The following is a 14,844-nucleotide window of genomic DNA, read 5'->3' on the forward strand; positions in this document are numbered from 1 at the left end:
CGTAGACCTGCTCTGTCCTTCACAAATTGCCCCATTAAAGCCCCAAACAAAAGGTCCTCTCAGTAGCTTACATATTTTCCCACACGTGAGAGAGCAATTGAAAACTTCCTTCTCCTGATAACTAAGAACGTTTGAATTAGAATTTATGAGAAGGGTCTTATGGTCTCGGGGCCCGAGGGCTGAAACAGATCTCCCAGTGCAGAGGGGGTGTCTTTGATGTGGAGAATAACATACTGGGGGGATCAGGAGAGGGTGATGCTGAGGAGAAGTGCATAGGACGGACACACGTACCGCGTCGTCGTCCCCCCCTCCCCGCCACACACACACATGTGAGACATTGAAGACTGTTTACTTAGCTTTTTATTATTTTGTTTTTATAGTTAGTGTTTTTTCTAATGATTTTGCGCTTTAATTTTTTTTTTTAATATCCTGTATGTAATACTTTTGTCCAAGAAGAAGTCGCCGTTTCTAAATTCTAATCTGTTAAAACACTATTTAGCATTTAAATAAAATATACGTCGCTAACAGATTGTGCTTAAAGGAGAACGTCGACCGATGAGAAATAAAATCGTGTGAAAGAGACGCTGCTGCCTTCTGGCTGAAATACAGAACTTTTAAATACTTTTTTAGATGGGCACGGGTCAACCAAATTAAGATCGACTGCTGGAGGTCGACAGGCCTTAGGTCGATATGTGAAAAAGTTGACATGCCTGAGGTCAACACAAGCATTCGGTTGACATTGGGCAAGTCAACATGGGTTTCTCCATGTCTTTTTGTCCCGATTGTCGACACCGTCGACTTGGGCACCGGAAAAGTGGAGACCTCTGGTCTACAGATCTGCTCAACAGATTGGTGGTGTCGGCGGATCTGGGAAAAGGGGCCCCAGATATATGGGGACCAATAGTTTATATTAGCCACACCTGTACAGACCAATACCTAGACCTTATCCATTTGGGCAACCTACTTGTGTAGATATAATTTATTATTATTTCTTATATAGCGCACACATATTCCGCAGCGCTGTACAGAGTATAGTTGAACAGTCACATCAGTCCCTGCCCCAGTGGAGCTTACAATCTATATTCCCTACCACATGTACACGCACACACAGACATTCTAGGGTTAATTTTGTTGGGAGCCAAATAACCTACCAGTATGTTTTTGGATTGTGTGAGGAAACCGGAGTACCCGGAGGAAACCCACGCAAGTACGGGGAGAATATACAAACTCTGCACACTTAGAGCCATGGTGCTAATCGAACCAATGACCTCAGCGATGTGAGGCCAACAATGACACAAATGGCTAGATCGAATCCCACGTGGCCAGTGTTGCATGCCAGAGGATTGATGTGCCTAGGAAACCCCCCCCCCCCCCAACCGTAACCTTATCTTACCTTGAGTTCCGCAAACATTTTGAACATACATTTTTGTTTTACTTTGTTTTAAAGTCCATTTCCAGAGGCTGCGTTATGTCCTATAGTAGCATCCACTTAGTAACATGATACAATCTCCTCACCATTGTGCAAGTCCAGAATGCATTGTCTTATGGGCTAAACAAGGGTTTGTGTAGGCCTAACGTCTGCCCATTCTACTCCACCGATATCCCTAAGACAAATGTGTGGACAGAGACTAGATAACGCAGATCCCTCACAAGTCAGCCCATGATGGTTTGCATGATAACCTTTATTTTAATTATCTTCAGTTTTGTGTGAAGTGTTATTTTGCTGTTTCCTGTATCGTGTAAGACAAATTAGCAAGGAAATGACCCTGACACAATAGCAGGTATTGTCATGATGCTATTCCACCTTATAATGAACTGAGCCCCTATTGTAGAGGTTGTTCAGCAGGAGAGCATTCCGGGTTTATTCAAATCTATTCAAATCCCTGCGATCAGCTGCTTGCTTAATTAAGCTTCTTTAGCCTTTATCAATCCGATGCAATTGTAAAAGTCTCCCACTGTCTCCCTCCCTGTGATCGGTGGGGCACAATAGGCTCCAATAAAGGCGTAAGTGAGCATACACTGCTTTATAGCATTGGCATAACTAACATGCAAATTAAACAGGGCGTTAATTAATTGTTTAATTTGACATGGTGATCTGATGTACAGAGCTCTCTAGCTACCCCCCCCCCCCCACCCCCGCCCCCTGGGATATCATCAGCTCTCTGCAGTCTGGAAGCCTTAATATTTGCTACAAACAGGACTGTAGCATACCTCCCAACATGACCCTCTCCAGGAGGGACACAATGCTCTGCTCCTGCACTATCTTCTTAATGTATGATTGCCGTCACCTGTGGTGAAACAACTTTCTTATCAATTAACCTGTTTAGAACATGTGATGTCAATCATACATTAAGAGGGAAGTCCAGAAACAGAGCATGGAGTCCCTCCTGGAATGGGTCATGTTAGGAGGTATGCTGTAGCGCATTGTTATCGACACTGACGGCAATAGTAATGCTGACGGCATAAATGCAAAGTGCTGCGTCTCTTTGCGGAGCGCAGAACCTCTATGCATGTGCTCGGCTTAATACTTGCCACCACAGTGGCATAACAGTGGCCTTCCCTGAAGTTTCTGGCTCCCCCCATACGTAATTATAATTTTTTTTACCTACATTGCCAGAGGTTTCTTCCTCATTGCCAGGGGTTACATGCTCGTTGCTAGGCGTTTCTTGCTCATTACCAGGGGTTACATGCTCGTTGCTAGGCCTTTCTTGCTCATTGCCAGGGGTTTCTTGCTCGTTGCTAGGAGTTTCATGCTCATTACGGGGTTACATGCTCATTGCTAGGCATTTCTTCCTCATTGCCAGGGGCTCTTGCTCGTTGCTAGGCGTTTCTTGCTCATTGCCAGGGATTTTCTTGCTCGTTGCCAGGGATTTCTTGCTCATTGCCAGGGGTTTCTTGCTCATTGCCAGGGATTTCTTGATCGTTGCCAGGGGTTACATGTTTGTTGCCAGGGGCTCCATGCTCATAATGCCCCAAGAATTTAGCACTTCAGGTACTAAAGATTCAGTAGAACCTCTAGCATATGTCTTCTCTGAGGTGGTGGCCATTTTTAGCAGATTCCATGCAGATGGCCAGACCACACGGAAACTTGGACTGCGGTGTCATTGTTACACCACTGTGCCATTATCCATGCGCTCTTTGCAACATCATAACCTTGGTTACAAAGTCTCGGGAACGGTATTCGTCAGCTGTGCCATGCATATCTATGCTCCACCTTCCCCTGTATACCAGTTCCTTAGTGTGTATACATATCTTAGGGGCATAGGACGATATAAGCGACTTTGGATTCAGCTGCCATGCGAATCGGCTAAATAAAAAAAAGTAGAACGTCGGCTGGATGGGGTTTCTGTAAAATGATGAATTCCGTCTGCAGCCGGTAAGCGGTCCCAAGAGCACTTCCTATACGTTCCTGCCATAATGCCCTTCTAGCATCTTTCTTCATTTACTAGATATTGATCTGCAATTCCTGGCCTCCGGTTACAGGTAACAATGGATCCTTTAAGCGGTTACTTTACCCCGGCAGACACGCACTCACATATTTGATAAAACTACGCTGCCTTTCCTCAGCCCGGCCATTTGAACTCGGATGGCGTTCCCTTTCCCAATGATCCTAAGTATCACCGTATCCCTTTCGGCATGCTTCTGAGCCTGTTCTAATCAGCCGGCGACACTGCTATGTCAGGCAGGTTGCTCTCTCCATGGCCTTGAATAATTGGAGGAATGTTGGCACTTGTGCGTGGACCATGAGAACGTGACCTATTCTGATATTTAATCTGCTTGGCTGCGTCGCTGTGCAGACCTAGAATCCCCATACAGCAGTTTCTATGCACTTCAGATCACTTTCCCTGCATAGACCTCTGTTTTATTCATCCTGTAAAACGACTGTGCAGGGGAAGTTCACGTGTCCGGCCGACAGAGACCTTTCTCACCTCCTGCCTCCATGTAGGTTCCATTATATTGGTTTGTTCCGATCTGAAGAACATTGGGGGTTGTTTGGCAGTAAAGGATAATTATAACATACACAGACTGGAGGCATGACCTGGATATATAGGTCACAATCCAATCATTATATCCGATCCGGTCTTATTGAGTTCATGACACCTGTATGAGAGACTGTCGATCGGTTATGACATCACGGGATTGGTTTATTTGAGTGGACAGGCGCAATCTCAACCAGATCTCAGCATGTAATGTAATGGTGGAGGGGGAGAAGTAGAGAGAAGATGTCACAGTACAGAGAGAACTCAGAAAACCTCCACCGCACAAAGGGCCCAATTTACACCTTCTTGCTGGACTGCGTGGTTTCGCAGCCTAGAGAGCTGGTTGACACCGCCCCGGCTGTCCTGGCTGTGGATAATGCTGGGATGTTGTTGATGATATGCAAAAAAACTAGTTAAAAGCCTGTACAAATGATGACTACTGCAATGTCTTTTACTTTGAGCTGTGACGGTTTTTACTTTCACTTTGAGCTGTGACAGTTTTTAGCCCAGAAACTCCCCACCCCCCAGTCCCTATCTGCTCCTACCTCCAATCTCTGTCTTTACAGCTCCCTCTCTACATATGGAGCACATTTGAAACAGATCAGTGTCCCCGCCAACATGGCTTTCACTTTCTGTTATGACATATTTGAGCGCACAAAGGAGTAGTTCGGTCCATCCAGTAGCCTCTAGTGGTCAGTGATGGTACTTCACCTCATAGAGGTGAGGAGCAGTTAGCCTTTCATATATATATAAATCTGTGTTCTGGGATGAGTTAGTATGGGACATAAAATAAGTATTTGGAGACGTTTGTAAAACACAAAAGGGTGTGGATTACAGGGTCGACAGTCGGCAATGCGCAGTTCCGAAACCATCGGCCAATTGCGTCCAAATTGTGGCTGTGTGTGGCCGTGAGTCAGATCTCAATGCAAGTAATACTAATAGAACTCAAATTGCTATGGGGGAAATTTACTTTGATGGAAGTTTTATTTCACATGGGGTGTTGCTATCTACTTTCTACGGATGCGGTCATTTGGTCTACAGCATGATGGTCGACAGTCATTAGGTCGACACCATTAGGTTGACATGGGAAAAGGTCAACATGGGTCTAGGTTGACATGGTTCTAGGTCGAAAGGTCATTAGTTCGACAGGGCGTTAGTTCGACAGGTTGTTAGTTCCACAGGTCATTAGTTCGACAGTGTCTTGGTCGACAGTCAAAAGGTCGACATGGGGTTTTTCAATGTTTTTTGAGCCAACATGTGCGACAGGCGTTATTTCATGCCCTACCATCCACTAGGGCGTGGATGGAAGAATAAAATAGTATGCGAGGCACCGTGCCCGATGGGATGCGGTGCACTTTAAATGTGTCCATGTTGACTGTGTTGACATTCAGGTAGAAATAAAACAGTGAAAAACCCCATGTCGACCTGTTGACTGTCGATCTAGACATTGTCGAACTAATGGCCTGTCGAACTATTGACCTTTTCGACCTATAACCATGTCGACCTAATGGTGTCAACCTAATGACTGTCGACCATCATTCTGTAGACCAAATGATCCCAACCCCTTTCTACTATCGACTTCTTATTTATTTAGCACCTTCTAGAAGATAATAGATAGTTTATAATTGGTTGCCAATAGCAACATCCCATGTGACATAGAATTCCCATCTTAATAAATTTCCACCTCAAACAGTCTGAGTAGAGGCGGAGGGGAGGTGACAGGGCAGCAACACAGCATTGGGATGCATGACATCACACGCAGCCGCCGCAAGCCACAAAATGGCAGCCAAGCTGTACAGACAGATAGGCGATGTACCTGGGGGGGGGGGGGGGTACCTTTGGTTAAAGTTCCATAATACCCTATTTTTACACAGTAATATGACTATAGCACTAACATAAATGTGTGGCAGAAGGGCCACTAGAACATTGTATCCTTGTGACAATCTCCTCCGCTAAACAGGTGACAGAACAAAGTTTATTGTTGCCCCAAAGCCAACAAAGAGGCGAATGTTAAAATCAGCAAATATGAGATATCCCCCCCCCCCCCCAGGATGTGAGAGCGCCTCTACCGAGTGACATTCGCCTAATTTAAACCTGTCAGCATCCTTTGCCTGACAATTTAACAAAGTTTAATTTGAACAGTAGAATCATTAGCGGCTGAGAGGTCAGAGTTCATGGGAAGTCTGCCCTATGAAACGCCACAGTCCCTACTGATTGGAGAGAGCAAAATGGATGAACTCGTCTCTCAGGTCTCTCTCCGTGATGTAACGTTTGGCTAGAACAATCCTTTCTATAGGTCCGGAGCAGCAGGGTTCCGTCAGTTGAGTTACTGATTAACCAAACGTGTATATCTCTCCCCAGTCCATAGTCTTCCATTGTTCGCTCCTGCTAAAATATGCAGAATTCCATATCTGTCCCAAGCTCTTATAATTATCAAGACGACTGATAAGATTCTTAAGGACGTTCTCATTATAGGACTGAGGCGTCGCAGATGATATGATAATGCCGCGATTGTTACAGAATCATTGCATCCAATGTATGGGGCTTGGAGATGGATCGCCTTCCTGCCACCAACAGCTTTCCACGGGCGTTGAATGAAACTTTGTGACACCGTTGTATGGTTCAGTTTTATTGTGATGCTCGGAGGAGACAAACTGATTGATTTGTGTCTGCAGTTCCCATAACACGATACACTGCGCGCAAGAGACTTTTACAAAGCCCACCTCGAAACATCAAAGTGACAATGAAAGAACTGTTTAATACAAACACATAATTCTCGTCTTAAGAGGGCGGGTCGATCGTCTGTTTAAGGGTCGGATGTCATGCCGTCCGAGTTTGGCAGCCGTGCGGATGACGGAAGAACTCAGACTATTGTTTTAAAGGGGCAATCATTTACAAGACATGGATTGCCTTGTAAGTGATTGCCACTTTAAAACAATGGCTGAGTTTGGCTGGCACCCAGCAAAGCCGCCAAAATGATAAAGGTTAACAAAAACGGTATGGTAAATACTGTTCACAATTTTAGTACATCATCTTAAAGTGATCATTGTCAGTATACTTTATTTATATGGTGGCAGAAGGGAGTGGGGAGGAGAGGATAGTATATGTGAGGCTCGGGAAGGAGAAGAAGGGCCCTGCTCGCGAGAGTTTACAATCCAAAGGGGAGGGGCAAATGGTGTGAAGAGACATAGAGTATGCAATATTCATACCTACTGTACACAGGGATGGATATTACCGGGGGCTCGGGGGACCTTTCAGCAGCACTGGCTAGACTGGCCCACCAGGGTACAGGAAAATCTATATAAATAAATAAAAAATCTCCCAGAGGGCACCACTGCATGGGGGCCCGACTGCTTACTCTAAGGACCAGGTGTGCAGGTGAATTATACAAAGTACAAATGTTATATTATACTGCACAGGGCTATGGTGTATTGTCTACAGTGCATTGCTGTTATTGATCTGGTATGTTATCATGCAGTATTTACTATACCATTTTATCAAGGGGCCCAGAACATGCACTCTTTAATGGTGAGCCAAGTCTTTGCTGCAACTGGCCACACCCCCTCGAAAGACTAGCCACACCCCTAAACATGGGCCCCTCCTACTGCATTCCCTCGATGGGCCCTACTTGTCCCACTACGATACTGCCCGTACATTGAGAATGTACAATTATTTATATCAAGACTGCTCAAGTTGTTGACATCATGGTGCTACACTGGATGGGTTGTAATTAGGTTGTACTTTTAACATCAAGGTGTACACTGCCAAAGGTTCCCATTCTCACGTTTACGACTTTTCTCCCAAATGAGAATTTCTTTGTATTCTATTTTCTGTTTTTAAACCCTGATCTGTTGGTCAAGCATAAAACCTTCAGGCGTTTGGAGTCTGACACCCGTCACGTATCCAATCCAGCAAGAAAAGAACTTAACCAGCAGTCCATCATAATCTACGGTGAAGAGACTGTAATATGAGAGTTCCATACATAGGGATAAACACATTTCTGTGTGTGTGTGTGTGTGTTACCCACACTGCAGGGGGGACTGCAACCTACTATAAAGCTCCCATTGTGACTACTGTACTAGCTGCAACCACATCTACTCCATTGTTATGGAACAAAGACTAAGCCGAAAGCAAGGGCACACACAGCATGCCGGATGACAATGCTTGTGTGACACCAGCAGACACTTTTCCTTGGAGCTGACACTTAAACCCCCAAAGGCCAAAACACAATGTGAACAGAGGATGCATCCAAAATGTAGAACTGATCCCAGGACCATCCACAGCAAGCTGACACGTGTCTATGAAAAGTCGCCATAATCTATAGAATCATCAATCATCTACAGAATCATCAATCATCATCTATAGACATCGAGAGATGTCATGTAATATTCCCAGAGATGCATTTACCACCACAGCAGCCCAGGAGTTTGCAGTTGGGCCAAGTGTGAAGAAGGAACCTGAGATATCATATTCTTGTCCATCTGAATGGACAGTAGGAATGAATAGCCATCAGAATCCGATGGTTGGCAACCACTAATGGTTCCAGTTTGATGGAAATGCTTTTCCCATTAGATGCCAGGGTTGGAATGGTTTCCACCATGGTATGCTTGCTTCCCGTGGTTGATGATGTCCATTCTGCTGCTGACATCCATCAAGGATTGTCCACAGAAGACCTCCTTTGTTCATGCTCAAGAAGTCGTCCATTGCACATGCGGAATCGGAGACAGTATCTCATGAGCCACAGGTGTACTTCCGAAATCCCTGGATGAAAAACAGATTACGATACATTTATGCTCTGCGGGTGGTTACCACCCTGTTAGTAATGTAGTCATTTATTGATTTTATTATTGACCTGTAGTGAAAGCAAACAAAACAAAATACGGATAATTTATGCTTTTAGAAAGATGGGAGCAACCAAATGCATATCAGAATTAAAGGCTGCCAATCCGAGGTTCTCTTGGTGCTGTCATTTTTTTGTTAGACAAGGAGAGAAAAAGACCTACAGTACCAGTAAGTAACACAGGGACAGATGTATTAATCCTGGTGAAGTGCTTAAGTGGAAGGCGAAGTGCTAAAGTGGAAGTCGATAATGCACCAGCCAATCAGCTCCTAACTGTCAAGGCTGTGTTTGAAAAATGACAGTTGTGGACTGGTTGCCTGCTGAGTTATCACCTTCCACAGAATCACTTCACCATGCTTAATAAATGCACCCCTCTGTATGGTATGTGGACAACATTGGATCCAACAGTGGATTTGTGGTCTGTTTTTACTACCAACACTACTATGGTGTTTTAAGGGCTCAGGTGATTGACGCTAATGTTTGTCCCTCTGTGGGGTTTCAGCTAGTTTCCTACAGCGCTACGTGACCAGAGGCATGAACACCACAAATGTTGACATTACTTTAATCTCTGAAAGATAATGTCAGTCAGACCGAAACGACTGCAGCTGCCCTGGGTAAGACAATGGTCATTCCTGGAGCAATTACCTGTGTACAGACTTCTGATTAGGCTTGTGGTAGCCATACAATATGTCACATTAATGACATTGACTGGTACAAATTGACATGTTGCTTGACAAGCAGTCTCTTCTTTACTGTCTTTCTCTTCGCTTAGTCTTTGTCTCACTCCACATTCCCGTAACCCCCTTTCTTGTAGAGTTCACTCTTATACCACGCAGGCTATAGGTCCCCAGACCAGGCCACCATCAGATTCTGTAGCCATGGTATTTGGAAGCAGGGGCCAAGGCTTTGTACCGAAGTCTCTTCGCTTACAAATTTTAAGAAGTTTAACCTCAAGAAAAAAAAATGTCCTCCGGAATCCGAGAAACCTATCGGGGAACCTGACATACCAAATCGTATTAGAATGTGATCAAGGTTAGGTTTTGCCGGATGAAATACCTTTTAATAGGCCAGTAAGAAGGCATTCTAAGCTGAGGCTGCAGAAAGATAGGTTGAAGGTCAATCATTAGCGAAGTGACAGCCATTGTAACCGAGCTGCCAATTCAAGATGGATGCTCCGGGGTTATCTGTGGTGTCAGTGTTGTCAGAGGAGCTAACCTCTGAATTCCACCTTTGAAAACAAAATCCATGGAACTGAAAGCATTCTTTCTTGTGCGTTGTCTATGGATGTTCTCACCTGTCAAATTACGGGTCTTCTGTATATCCTTACTGAAGCCGGCTGCATTCCTACAGGCTCCATGTCTTTGTTTTGTCCCGGGCCTATCCAATTAAGGTACACATAAAATAATGTTTACAAAGTAGCTTCTTGTCCTCTTTATACAAATCATTGGTGGTGTGAATAAGCGCGGGCAAGGCGGGGAGGCGGATGAATGTTTACCATATAAGCCTAACGAGGCACATGCCTCAGACAAAAAAATGTTTTGGCGTTGCAGAAACATTTGCGGCAGAGTTGAGCAGTAGCACGTGCGTAACCTGCGTGTTGGCGCACTCTGCAAACACCGGATCCCAATGTATGCAACACAGGTGACGCCAAGATGTTTGAAACTCAGCCTCATCTCCACTTGAGACTGAATGGGCGCCACTGGGTGGTAATGCTTTATGGATAGGACTGGAGCAGGGGTGCAGATCTGGATATGATGGAGGGAAATTTATAAATCAGTGAAAAGAGTGGGGAAGTTGCCCATGTCAACCCATAGGCATTAAGATAACAAGTGCATTCTATACAATTCTAAGTAGCAGCTGATTGGCTGATCCCTTGATTATTATGATACGGTTATTCCTAATGGCATAAGACAGCACAAGTCATTTCATGGACTGAACCATTATTGCTGAGCATGGAGCATTTTCGTTTGGAACTAGTGACATCAGAGAGTTTCTAAACAGTGATGTCACTAGTTTAACGTGTGGAACTAGTGAAATGTCGACAGCCAGTTTTAGCCGAACCCTAATGGTAATCCTAACACTATCCCTATGGCTAATGTCATTATTTTCTCTATGTAAACATGTAATGTGTCGCCAAAAGCGGCATTCCGACATTCAAATGCCCAACGGATGCCGGGAGGCTTTTCAACACTACCCCACCCCTCCCGCAGCCTAACATTAGCTGTACCCTCCCATAGCTAGCCCAAAGCAAACCCTCCCTCTAGTATGTAACCTCAAATCTTACTTACCACCAGTATCCGTCGGAATTTTAAACCGTTGGGATCCCACTGTTGGTGTTCTGACCCAGGGGCAAACGCAGGATTTTCAGAAGGGGGTTTCCAGAGGGGCGGAGCAAAGCACGGAGATGGACACTTAGGTGACCCAGTATATACGGGTCAGTTTTTGCGGTAGGGGTGGGGGAGGCTTTGATGTCCCGCAGGTGGTAGGGGGTAATATATCAACCGCTCAGCATGAAGGGCCTGGATCAGTAATTTCCACTAATTACCACTTTACTGCACAGATGGTGGGAGATGAGGTGGGAGAAGGGGGCACTGGGCTGAATGAAGGGGCCCTGATACATAACTTCCAGGGTGGTAGAGGATGTTTAATATGCAGAGGAGAGGTGTGTAGTGGAGTGGGCTTATTATTCATAATTTTCTGGTGGGAGGACAGCTTGCTTGACTGCAGATATCTCCAGTTCCCATAAATAGATTTCTTAGATTGTACTGGAATTAAAAACTAGAGAATCCCACCTACCAAATGGTATTGGGGACTAGGGGATCAGAGTTCAGGAGGCAGAGCAATCTGCCAATGAGTATATAAAACTACATACCAGGTGTGTGGAGCTGGAGCAGTAACCAGCGGTTGGAAGGCTAATATCTCTGGTTCTGGGAACAGTAGAGACAAGCTACTAGTGTCCATCAAAGGGGGAGAGTCCCAGCTTTTGGAATATACCCTCAGAAAAGCTCTCAATCAGACAGAACCTGAAATATCTGACTGGGAAGAGCAATTAATAGGCTTGGATGGGGACCACTGCTTTGAAGTCAGATATCTCCGGTTCCCAAGGGCCGATTTTTAAAATTCTTATACCCATGGAGAGAGGGGACCCTCAGCTTTCAGCCTAGTGCCCTTAGAGTCCTGGGGGGTTTCTGGCTACTCAGAAACCCCCCCTGCGTGCGCTACTGTGACCGCCAGGATCCCGACTATCGGGATCCTGATCGATCCTGCACCAACCGCAAATCTCCCAGGTGAACAAATCCAAACAGTCAGCTGCTACATTTTCTAGAACAGATGCATCTAATAAACTCAATATTTTTCTGGCCATATAAAACACAACAAAGCTCCTGGTCTCATTATGAGGGGCGAATCAATCTAACGATTTTAGTCGTGTCTCCATCAATCTATGCACACAACAGAGCGCATAACAGAGCACATAATCGTCAGAACAGCGATGTCAGACCAATCAAACATGTTTCACAGTCAAATCAAGAATTGAACAATAATTGTTTACATTGAATGATAATTGTTCAGAACTGATGTGAATAGGCCAGCTTTATCTTTGTTGGCAGTGGGTTAGATGCAGTCTCTAGCAGAGCGTACCCAACATTAGCTGCAGGAGATGAATTATCTTTTGAATGAGTCTTAAGCCACCAAATTAAGGGGTCATTCTGATTCACTCGGAAAGGCGCAATCACTCTCTAATAGACAAAACCATGTGCACTGCAGGTGGGGCAGATGTAACATGTGCAGAGAGAGTTAGATTTGGGTGTTATTTTGTTTCTGTGCAGGGTAAATACTGGCTGCTTTATTTTTACACTGCAATATAGATATCAGTTTGAAGTACCCCCCCCCACCCAAATCTAACTCTCCCTACACAAGTAACATCTGCCCCACCTGCAGTGCACATGGTTTTGCCCATCTAAGAAGGATTTTGTCAGAAAGAATGAACCAAAATAAGGCCCATGGTTTTGTCCATCTAAGAAGGAATTTGTCAGAAAGAGTGAACTAGAATAAGGCCCTAAGTGAAAAACTTTTTCTTTCTCTTGATAAAAGTGTCCCCTCTTTTGTCCAGTGGTTACATCAGCCCCATCTGCATCGCATATGGTTTTGTCCAATAGAGAGTGATTGTGCCTTTCCCAGTGAATCAGAATAACCCCCTAAGGGCCAGATTCAGTAATTTTGTGTCTGGAACAAGCCATGTTGCTCATCAGGGGGAGCAAAAGCATCTGAATTGTTTCTGTGCAGGGTAAATACTGGCTGCTTTTGCATGTAGCCCAGATATGTTAGATAGCTTTATTTTGACACTGCAATTTAGATTTCAGTTTAAACTCACCCCGAAATCTGAATCTCTCTTGCAGTATTGCATGATTTTGCCCATTTGAGTGATTATTTGCGCTGCTAACAAATCTGTGTCAAGCCCCAAATCAGTTTTAAAATCCCTGTGAGTGGACCATTGTATTGAAAAGTGACATTGGCCAATTTGCACAGTGATGGGGCTGGACTTTGCATAGGACTGCAGACCCTTATACCCCGTTCTCGCTGCCTCAAAAATCCGGCATTTTGCCAGGACAAGCAGTCATTTCCCGTGTCATGGCTCAGTGTGAATGGGTGTTAGTGATATTCCCGGGTGTAATGCCCTAGGAATTTCACACTGTTTTTATTTTTTGCAGGGTTATTCCTGGGAATTACACGGGTGTACGCCAGTGTGAACAGGCGCCACCTCGTTTTTTTTTACACAGGATGTGAAAAAGCAAGCTGATTGGGGAATGAGATCAGGTGACATGTGATGTCCCTGATTTAATGCTGGGGAGAGGAGAGATGGCGCACTGGAGGCATGAGGAGGTGCTGGAGCTGCTGGCTGTGAGAGGGGAGGAGAAAATAAAGAAGCAAGTGACTGGTACTGTACAACAACATGTCAAATATACTGTCTGCCCGTGTCATCCACAAAACCCAACAACCAGTGTGAATGGGGCAGACCCGCGTATTTCCCAGGTCCAAGGTACAGTGTTAAGGGAGTCTGTGAGCTGAGATCATCTGAGCCCTACCAAAAACCCGGGATTTTGCAGTCGCGGCAATGAGACTATGGTATAAATATACTTTCTTAGATATTGTATACCACTAAACAATTAGGATTAAGTTTTAGTTTTTAAAACTGACCCTCTGGTGGAAATTTACTAAGTTGAGTGTTCTAGGTCACATGGGTTGTTGCATTGGGCAACCAATCAGAACCTACTTCTTATTTATTTAGCATCTTCCATTAAATAATAAATAGCGGGGCAGATGTGAAAAGTGATAAAATGGAGAGTGATAAACCACCATCCAATCAGCTCCTAACTGTAATGTAACAGGCTGTATTTGAAAACCTGATTGGTTGGTGGTGTATCACTCTCCATTTTATCACTTTTCAAGCTTAGAACATCTCGCCCATAACAACATCCCATGTGAATTCCCATCTTAGTAAATTCCCCCCCTCTGACTCTTTCATGCCTCATTTAAAAACTAAAATAAAACGGTCGACTTGTTGTTTAAAGAGGGTAACCCTCAGCGACAGATGTAGCCTCAGTCAGTCACCACATCGTTCATTAAGGTTTTGTTTAAATGTGGTAATACAACTCATGTTATTGATAAAGTGGTTCCATCAGCCAATCCCCTTTGTGCTCAATGCTTCTCAGCACAATTAGACAACCCAGCAAATTGCTGCCATCTGAAATGTTCACCCAGGGACACAAATGTCAAATGACCGTAACTGTGCTTATAGAGAAGCTGGAGCCACCAGTCCTGCTCGAGTCATTGGCGGCTCTTGGGACAACGAAGCGTTGACTTGACTGTGCTTCATTGATTACACTACACATCGGCTAGATAACGTTTTTCTTTTTTGGGTGCCAGATGTTTGACATTGCAAACCAAAGAGGTTTCCCATGAGCCACTATCAGTAGAGTTACAAAAGTAGGAGATTAGTTACTAGAGATCCAGTCTTCACTGGTT

This window comes from Crinia signifera, chromosome 11, assembly GCF_055691185.1.
Source record: "Crinia signifera chromosome 11, ASM5569118v1, whole genome shotgun sequence".
NCBI lineage: Eukaryota > Metazoa > Chordata > Amphibia > Anura > Myobatrachidae > Crinia > Crinia signifera.